General features: G+C 33.8%; 1 long non-coding RNA gene across 1 annotated transcript; it reads left to right on the top strand.

Annotated features, from left to right (window-relative positions):
- The first annotated feature begins 5,365 nt into the window (after positions 1-5,365).
- LOC306670982 lies at positions 5,366-6,841 on the top strand. The gene is made up of 3 exons (XR_013766550.1): positions 5,366-5,476; positions 5,830-6,126; positions 6,705-6,841. It is a non-coding gene; the product is annotated as an uncharacterized lncRNA (long non-coding RNA).
- Positions 6,842-10,118: the final 3,277 nt, after the last annotated feature.

Raw genomic sequence — 10,118 nt, 5'->3', positions numbered from 1 at the left:
TAACCCATAAAAAAAAAAAAAAAAAAAAAAACCCAATCAATAAATAAATGGGCAAAGGAACTGAACAGGCACTTCACAGAAAAAATATGAATGAATGCTCAAAAATATATGAAACAATATTCAACATCTCTAGCAATTAGAGAAATGTGAATCAAAACTACCCTGAGATTCTTTCTTCCTTTTCTTATTAAGCAACCAATTCTATAGGACAAGAGCCTCAATCTTAACTGTCTCCTAAAAGTCCTGTCTCCTAATCCAGTCACACTGCACGTTAAGGCTTAATATGTGAATTTGGAGGGAGCACAGTTCCCTCAGAAAAGTCTACTCTAGTCAGTTTAGATGCTGAATGCTCAATGTGTGCACCACCTACCCTTTCCTCAGACCTTCTGCGTGGTCATCATCAGTTGTGACAAGGAAGGTGAGACACTGTAGGATGATTAGAAAAAATCTAGATCCTACATAAGAGTATTATGTATTACTTCTAACCACATTCTACTGCCCTAGAATTCAATCTTATGAACTCGCTTAATGTAAAAATCCTGAGAAATCCAGTTTAGACATGGGCTCAGGCAGAGAAAGGAAGATAGGCAGTCATATACACTGGCAGTCTCCACCTCCATACCAGACCTTGAACAAGGTATATATTTAAGAATTCATTATAAACACCACCAGAACTAAAAATAACTGAAGCTAAGTTGCAAATGTGACGTCCATGAAATAAATTGTATTTCTAGAAATTACCAATGAAAAATAAAAATGAAATGAACAATTCCATTTAAAATATCGTTTAAGTATAAGAAAATCTCTAGGAATGAAATTAATCAACAAAATTCAAGATCAGTAAACTAGAATCAAATTTTATACACTAGAAAGGTATAATACAAATGAGACTGAAAATAATTTCATTTATAGTAGCATCAGAAAGAACAAACTACTTAGAAATAAAAGCAAAATAGAAGTTCAAAATGTGTATTGTAAAAACTACTGTTGTTGAAGGAAACTGAGAAAGGACTATAATTGCAAAGGTAACTGCTGTTCTTCAGACAATATTATGAAAGGAATAATACCCCCCAAACTGATCTTCAGATTTAGCACAGTTTCTACCAAAATTGAAGATAGCTTTTTTGCTGAAAATGACAAACTGATATGAAAATTCACATGGAAGCTCAAATTTAGACAAAATGATCTTAAAAGAGGAAGAAGTTAGAAGCATCTCACTTTGCAATTTTAAAACTTATTGCAAAGCTACAGTACATGACAGTGAGGTACTGGCATAAGGATAAACAATCTAATAGAATCTAATTAATCTAATTAAGCTCTTACGTTGATTAACTGCAAGAGGACTAAAAAAATTCAACACAGGAAATGATGATCATTTTAAAAACTAGTGCTGGAATAATTACTGGATATGCAAAAGAATGAAGTTGGACACCTACAAAATACCACACACACAAATTAACTCAAATGAGTCATATTGAAATGTAAATGCTGGAATTCTAAAATTATTGGAGGAAAATATTAGGCATAAATCTTCATGATCTTGAATAGGGCAGTATTCCTAAATATGACACCAAAAGAACCAGAACAAATAAAAAATGATAATTTGAATATTGACAAAATTAAAAGACTTTACCATAAAAGAATATCATCAAGAAAATGAAAAAAGCTGGTCACCATGGTATATGCCTATAATCTGGCTATTCGGGAAGCTAAGGCAAGAGGATCCCAGTTTACAGACAGCCTTGGCAACTTAGAGAGACTGGGTATCAAAGTAAAATTTTTCAAAAATAGGAAAGGACTAGAATGCATCTCAGTTCTTGCCTAGCATGTACCAGGCCTTAAATTCAATCTCCAATGTGGCAAAAAATATGTACATAAGTACTTGCCATAGAATAGTATAAAATATTTGCAAATCATTTTCATTCCAGAATATGTAAAGAATATATAAAGTTACTTCGCAATTCATGCTGTGCAGTCAATATTACCTTGACACCAAAATCAGACAGACAATTAAAAAATGCTTATCATCAATAGGTCTTAGGAATAAAAATTTTAAAAATCCTTAAAAATACTAGCAAACCAAATACCATGATATATATAAAGGATTGCACACCTTCCAAGTGAAATGGCTCTAATAAAATGATCCACAATAGCAAAGGCTAGAATGCACTCAAAAAGACCAGAACAACTATACATTGCTGATGACAATATAAAATGGAGTGGTTACTCTGGGGAGCAATTTGGCATTTCTTCAAGAGGCTGAACTTACAGTTACCATATGGCCCAGCAATTCTCATATGTACATACCCAAAAGAAATAAAAATATGCCCGTATGTCCTTGACACTTGTGCACTAATGTACACAGCTGCATTATTCACCATAGTCAAACAGTGGAAATGACTCATTAATTGCTCATCAACTGATGAATGGATAAACAAAATGTGATATCCCATATGATAAACTGTTATTTAGCAATAAGTGCTAAGGGACTAATTCATGTTACAATACAGATGAAACTAGTTAATGTTATACTTTGTTGAAGAAGTCAGTCCTGAAAGACCACCCACTGTATGATTGTATGTGTATGAATTGTCCAGAGTAGGAAATTCCATAACGTGCATGAGGTTACCTAAGATTCATGAGGTGAGGTAAGTGAGGAACAGGGATTAAATAATGGGTAATGAGAATTTTCACATTTATCCTTTTATCTATTCATAGGACAAAGTGCCTCAGGGAATAAGTGGTCTGACGAAAGCTTACTTTTCTATTTGGTAATAATTTGATAAGATTCATGGTTAAGGAGGCTCATTCTACTATTCAGGAAATTCCTCTTTATAGAGAAGAAAGAATTTTAAACCCTCCCGTTTTGTTAATACGACAGCGAAATGCTTAGTGAAAATCATGTAGTTTTATTCTACCTTATAATAGAATGAACGAACATAAATACAGATATATTTGTAAATATATCCATATCCAATAATCAAGAGAGCAAGAACTTTTATGCTTTATTGCATGTAAGTGTACTAGACATTTATATTTATATTGGATCTTACCATATAGATAGAACATTTATTCATACCATTTCTTTTGCTTCTTTCAATACTCCTGTGGCCAGAAATAGCATGGAATATTTTTCCTTTACTATGTAAGGAAACAATTTCATAGTAGTTCAATGACCTCTCCAAAACCATCTGGTTAGGTTCAGATGGATCAGGGAGGAGGGAAGATAGTCGAACATAACTCTCTGAGATCTATATTGTATCATTTTTTCCAGGTTTTTCACATTTTAGATGAAATTATGATTTTAAGGAACCTTTGTTCTGCAACTACCAGCTGGGATCTGAAATGGATGACTGGAATCAATGATGGGAATGCTAGAACAGGAAGAAAATGGGCTCTTCCCTTCTTCCTGCTTCCTCCAGTGTCCCTGGTTATACCTGCTTGTTCTGTGGCTCTAGTTCCTTCCCATGCCTCATTTTGAAAATTTCTTCAGCTTTCTAACTTTCCAGCTTTCTAAACTACATAGTCGTTATTGTTATCTATAGTCACCATATTGTGTAAGAAATACACCAGAACCCCTTACTCCTGTCTAACTGTAACCAGGTACCCATCAATCAACCTTTCTCCATTACTCCAACTCTCCCCAATCTCTGTTAACCACCATATTTCTCTCAACTTCTGTGAGACCAACTTTTATAGATTATACATATGAAGAAGACCATGAAGGACTTGTTTTCTGTACCTGGTTTATTTCGCTTAACATAATGAACTCCAATTCAATCATGTTGGCACAAATGGCAGTTTTCTTCTCTGTTTATGGCTAAATAGTGATCCATTGTGTATGTAGAACATTTTCTTTCTCAATTCATTAGTCAATGGACACTTGGGTAGTTTCAATTTCTTGAATATAATGAAACAAATTTCATAGTATTTACAAAGAAACTTTTTACAAATACAGACACTTCACAGAAGAAGAAATACAATCAATCAACAAATATATGAAAAATTTTCAACATCTCTAGCATTAGAGAAATGCAAATCAAAACTACTGGAAGATTTCATCTCACTCCAATCAGAAAGGCAATCATCAAGAATACAAGCAACAATAGATATTGGTGAGGATGTAGGGGAAAAGGTACACCCATACATTGCTGGTGGGAATGCAAATTAGTGTGGCCATTATGGAAAGTAGTATGGAGATTTCTCAGAAAATTTGGAATGGAACCACCATTTGACCCTGCCATCCCCCTCCTCAGTTTATACACAAATACAAAATATGTCCTTGAAAAACACCAAAAGATCTCAAATAAAAGAATTTATTATCTTGGATCTACTATAATGGTAGGAGTTTGGGATATGTTGAACATTTGGGGAAATGTAATATAAATTAGGCAAACGTCTTTTTTATGTACTTTGTTTAGATGAATTAAATTAATGCATAATAATCCTGACTTGGACATCCTAATTCCTTCATCTGTTTCAGTATTGTGTCTGTAAAGACCCCTGTACATCTACAGAAGGTTTTTTAAAACATACATATATAAACACATGCACAACAATGAATTTCATACCTGAGGAAGGATAAATTTTGTCTGAGACAAGGGAGAAAGAAAAGTCCCAAAGCACATGACAGAGGACAAATCTGTAGGGACAAGTCTACAAAGAGAACCAGACAGAAACAAATTCTTTTCTTCCTGTGTCAAACACAAAAGAAAATAAAAGTAATAAAGACAAGGATCTACATAACTATGAAAATTCATAGCAAATTGCAGGAACTATCACAGAAAGCAAACTTCAAAGCAACTTCAAGTTCTGAATGACAAAAGAATTACAGTCAATGGAGACACTAAATTAATGAAAGATCCCTGCTGTGCAAACTACAGCTGACTTCCATATTGTTGAAACAAGTATATTCTTCTGACTCATTCCAAGTATACATTATTCTAAAATCATGTTTCAAAATTCAGCCAAAATGGAACTTGAGAGAACATTATGTAAATATCACTTCTTGCTTCAATTCCCTCAAAATCCCTAGGTCCCATATCAGTAGAGGCTCCACTTGCAGGGTGAGGTTTAGAAGATATATAAAACACAAACATTCACTGTAACAATAGTCATTCTTGATGTACCCTTTTATAATGTACCTATTACATTTATGCAGTTAGAACAGGGCTCTGTAAAGGATCCAACACACTCCAAGGAATAGGAGTCTTTGTGTGGAATTCAAGATGTTAATATTTCCTTTCTAACCAAATTAACTCCACATGTTTTCTGCTGCAACGAATCTCTTTCCTGTGGAATTAGGCATGGTCTGACTCACTCTTTATTTTTTTGAACACAACAATTTAATCCAGAGTAGTCCTCATTTCACAGAGCCTCAGGCTCCTAGCACATTGCTGTGTAGTCAGCCTTGCTGCTGAGCTCTGTAACAAAGGTGTGGAATTATGGGAAAAATCCTAATACCACCAGTGTTCAGGTAAGAAGGTTTGGTCAGTCATGTTGGAAATGACAGGCTCTAGAGAGCACATGTCTGGAGAGAAGTGGTTTCTAAGGTGTCTACAGAACTGTAGGACTGATAAACTCTCGCAAAACACCTGAAAATAATGAGACTAAGATTTATATTGATAGAAAATGTTCTACATGTCAGACCGTAATCTTTGCTTATGATAATGCTAATCCTAATGAGGATGAAGTAGAAACTGTAACCCCACTCTGTGAGAAAAAGCACAGTCACTCAACTAAGTGGTAACAGCAGAGATCCAAAGTCAGCTCTCAGGGCTCTAAATCCAGTGCTTCATAATGAAACACTCTCATTATTTCTTCTTAAAGCAGTCCATCTCAGGGGCAAGTACAGACCACTGTGACTTCCTCTGAGCTGGGAACCAAAGCTCATAAAGATGGAGATTATCAAGATCTCAAAATTTAGATGAGACAGAATCTGATTCACAACCTGATTCTAGGAATCCCCAGTCTTGTGGCCATTTTCCTCTATCTCTCTATTCACTTGAGAAATACTTAGCTGAAGCTTTTCTCAAGACCCAATGGAGTCTATCTGAGCAAAGAGTAAGGGTGATAGAAGGAAAGAGAAAGGAGACAGGCTGGAGACCAAGCACAAATACTTGAAGGGTAAGATCCATGTTCTGTTTATTTTTATATCCATATAACTTAGCATAGTATCTTAAACATAGTGAAAGTAGATATTTAATAATGCTTAGTGACTAAATAATTAGGAGAATTCAATAAAAATAATGTAAGAAGCATTTGTGGTTTTTTAATGTGTTTCCATAGTAAAGATCTTGCTGTATTATTATATATTAGGCACTCTAACTCTTTATAATAATATAGTGTCTGTATACCTTGGTTTAGTTCCTCCCACTTTATTTCAACTATGTTACAGCTGATTTCCTTCTCCTCTCTGGGCTTGATTTTTTTTCTTGTTAATATAATAAAGGGGTTAGATTAGCCAGTTTTTAAAATGCTCTCAAACTAGAGCACACTTTCCAGAGTCAGTCTTCTTCAGAGGACTTTCTATTATAGGATGACAGTGTGGTTGTAGAATTTGGGGCCATATGCAGAGTTCAATTACCTTATGTGCATGGTTTCAAAGACATCCAGCAACTTGGTGGTAGACAATGATAAAACAGTGTGGTATTTTTTTAATATTACTGAACACCTATGTGTTTTTTATATATTTTCTCTTCCAGGAAGCAGTTATTGAAATACCTGTCTGTGAAAGTGCTGAATTAGAAAGAAACTCAAATTCTAATGTCTGATATGCTAAGAGTTACATACCAGATTATCAAAGAAGTGAAAAGAAGGAGTGCTTACTCACATTTCTCAGTCCACAAGGAGAGTTCACAGGTATGTCTAAAGGGAGAGTGGGACTTCACTGAGCAGCAAAGGGAAGATGGACCCCAGTCAAGGGATCTGTCCCTCATGGCATCTTTGGGGGATGCTGGGCTTCTCAGTACAGTCATTGCAGAGCAAACTAAGGAGAATGGAAGCAGATGAAGATCAGCAGCTAGCCAGGGCTCTAGTCAACAGGGCTCTTTATGCCATGCTAATCTGTTTGAATCTAATGTGAGTTATAGGGGCTCACTTAAACACTTTTAAAAATGAGTGACATAGTTATATTTACATTTTAAGAAATCTATATGGCAGCCAGTCAGTGGAGAGATGAGAAATTCCTGCATGAAAAATAATCTAGTTAATGCAATGGACAAGGTCTGGGCTCAGAAAGATGGAAGGCCTGCGCTGAGATTGCTTCCTTGAGGGTGGGACAGTTCCAGGAGACTTGGTGCCACATTTAACATGATTCAAGTTTCTTTTTCAAGTGCCATTCCAAAGAATAACTTGGTAAGTTTCATATTGAAATAAATGTTCTGAAACAAAATCAAATGTGTGAAAAGCTGAAGCAGTGGATAAATAACAACTAATCTAAGTAATTAAACCAATGCTTTGAGAAAATATTGTTATAATGTTTACTGGGTGACATGAAATAATTGGTTGCAGATGCCTTAAACCAGAATGAAAAGTAATAGCACTGGAAATGCACTTCTTTAAAAAGAGACACCTGGTGTTCTTATTTTCTTATTAGTGCTAAACTACTACTTGATTTGCTCAATTTGGAAGAAAACAAATAAATCTGTTGCTTTCTAATTTGTTTCTGAATCATTATCCATAGATTTTCTTTCTCCCCTATCCCAAGATTTATATTTCATGGCCTTTCTGCCCATTAATCAGAACCTGCAGAACATGCACATAAACAAACCTAGAGATTGTCTCCTTATCTTTCTCTACTATAATGTTCTAAGTGATATTTCAGAAGCTTCCATTTGCACTCCAGAGAGATCTATTGTAACTTCTCCATTACGAGTTATATTATATATGGAAATAATACTGTTCCGGTTCCATTATATTTTGTCCACAACATGGACATTTTTATAAATATGTCTTTGGTACATTTAGTTCCACTCTCTATAAGGAATTAGGATAAAAAGAATAAGTACAAACTGAAAAACACAATTTCCCTACATTGGGTAGAATTTTTTTTTTAAAAAAACCTCTATTACTACAAAGACCATGGTGATATATAATTAATATTTTAGGTAATTTTTCATATTCCAAAATATTTCTAGTTTTAAGTACATTAGACCAAGCATGATTTAAAATATTCATATTATACCTTTAAAAATATTTCATCATAAATATTTTCTTATCTAGTGAACTCCTCTCCCCATTTGTTCAAACCAAACATTTTAACTCATTTTATTCATTTGTCTCTCTTTGATGTTAATATTTCATATGATTTGGGTCAATATTTCCCCCCAAATAACACTGTTTATTTATACATGTTTCAAAAGCTGTAGGAGTTTTTTAAATCTTCTATAAATGTCCTAGTCTACATTTATACTTTGATTAACAATATTCACAGACTTTGAGAAGAAAGTCCTGTTGGAATGAAAACAAACCTAAATAAAGACATATCCCTTCTATTTTGTCATACGATGATTATAAAATTTTGTCTTTCTCATTACTATCTTTTAACTTGAAAATGCCTAGATAATTTTATTTCCATGTCCTGTCACAGATAGAAGTCTGAAAGCATAACTATATTTTATGTTTGTCCCGCATTTGAAATTGATTATTTCATCAGTTACTATCCAGTTAATCACTCTGAAGTGAAGATAATCTAACATTGACATTTCAAATCTTATCCTGCTTCAGGGAAGGCAAGACAAATGTACTCTCAGGAAGACACTCAGGTATATGGTAAGTTACCTTGTACAGCTCTGGCCACATCGCACCTTGAAAAATCTCCAGGAGCATGGGATCTGATTTGTCTCCCATAAAATTGTCTCTCAGTGACTTGTCTATGGATTTTAAAAATAATTGCGTTCCTTCTCTTTTCCTAAAATTGCACACCATTTGCACTTTTGATATATTGTATTTCTATTCAAGGTTATCAAGGTTATTAATAAAAGCCAGAAAATTATGTTATTTTTAAAGTCCATGTTTATGTTATAATGCTTGTATATCATAATTTTCTATGATTATATTATACAGGCAACCCACAGATAAATAATTCTTTGGGTAAAATATTTATGGTGTTTTTGAATTGTCAATAGTCTGGCTTGTTCCATAAAAGAGAATTTTCATATGGTATAGCCTGTTATTAAAGAAAACAGAAAAGAGTTGAGGTAACTGCTTTCTAATTCTGAGTCCATAAAGGTTTATGTCATGTAATTCACTATATTTAATAAATATTACTAATGAGAAAATTAGAATATCATTATAGATCAACTATAATCAATGTAACATAACTAAATTACTTCTAAGTTTTGTTGTTTTGAAGAAAATATTTACACTGTATTTTTATGGAAAATATAAAATTTTACTTAGGAAGGCCATTTATATAACACACTTAAGGTTACATGCTGTATCATTTATTTCTTCAAGTGATTTCTGCATCTATTTAAAACTACAAATAAACAAGGAGTATTTTATAAGGATAATTAGACATGCTAGGGATGGTCTCACATTTCCAAATCTGTTTACAAGTCAGGGCTTACAAGATATATGAAATAACTACAGTAATTTTCATCATTTATACATCTAATTGAATCAGATATAAATCAAACTTCTGGCTGAGCTAGCCTATATCTAAAAGTCCAGCTGTTATGCATTAAACTGGATTTAAAAATGCACTTTCCCCAACTTCTTCTGATCCAAAATATATCTGAAGTGTTATATGTCCCTCATTTTACCAGAAATATATTCTGAGAAAATTCTCTAACTTGAGAGAACTTGTTTAACATATTCATACTAAGGCACTAAAGACTGGGAAATCAATGAGGTATCGTTTGAAAATAAAAAAAAAGAACTCTCTGCTTCTGATCGGTTGAAGTATTTTAGAACTGGGAGAATTTGGGGAGTCTTTATGATGCATGAAACTCCTAAAATGGAACTTCCTGTTGATACATCAGAATATCTTTCTCGGGGATGCAACAAAGGAGATAGCTTTGCTTTGTCTCAAACTTCCCTCTCCTCTTCCTGCTTCCCATCACTCAAGAAAATGTAGACTATTCCAGAGCCAGATTGTTTTCTTTTGCTATGTT

Source organism: Sciurus vulgaris, assembly GCF_902686455.1.
Source record: "Sciurus vulgaris genome assembly, chromosome: 10".
NCBI lineage: Eukaryota > Metazoa > Chordata > Mammalia > Rodentia > Sciuridae > Sciurus > Sciurus vulgaris.
The sequence above is the reverse complement of the archived record's forward strand: the minus strand, read 5'-3'. Positions and strand labels throughout refer to the sequence as shown.